We start from the raw sequence: 580 nt of genomic DNA, 5'->3' as shown, positions 1-580 counted from the left end.
TGTGAAATATTGTGTTTGACGAATCGAGTAGCCTGAGTCCAATATATTTCATTATCACCTGTAAAAGCTTTCGATCATCCCCAGTCAGTTGTATAAAACTTTTCCCTTTGTGGTTTATCAAGGTGTTGAAGACAGCAGGAAATTGTTCTTCTGTCTGTTTCAAAGGCACAAACACAAGTTGATGAGCATTGGTTCTACTTTCAAGCGGTTTATACAGGTAGAACAATTCATGATGACCATTGTAAATCTGGTTCAGAACTTCTTTTGCCAGAAGCCTCCAGTTGTCATCTTTTGCTTCTTTATATACTGGAAACATATTATCCAACTGTTGAGTCTTTCTGACAAGACCAGACTCTCCAACGTCTGTCAGAACCATCTGCTTCAACATCTGCATGCCCGTGATATACGCAGAAGGAATGACCCGACTTAGCAGTAGTTTATTCCACTCCCACTTGTAAGTTCGTCGTTCTTCATTCCATAAACTACTTCTTGTCTCCCCACCAAGGGCGAAATGACCGTTTACATGGGCTGGCAGACCAGTGTCTACTGGTAGTGGCAGGAAACAAAATGCTTTGCCTCT

This window comes from Mizuhopecten yessoensis, unplaced genomic scaffold (assembly GCF_002113885.1).
Source record: "Mizuhopecten yessoensis strain PY_sf001 unplaced genomic scaffold, ASM211388v2 scaffold7745, whole genome shotgun sequence".
NCBI classification, from domain to species: Eukaryota; Metazoa; Mollusca; class Bivalvia; order Pectinida; family Pectinidae; genus Mizuhopecten; species Mizuhopecten yessoensis.
This window is presented reverse-complemented; position numbering follows the sequence as displayed.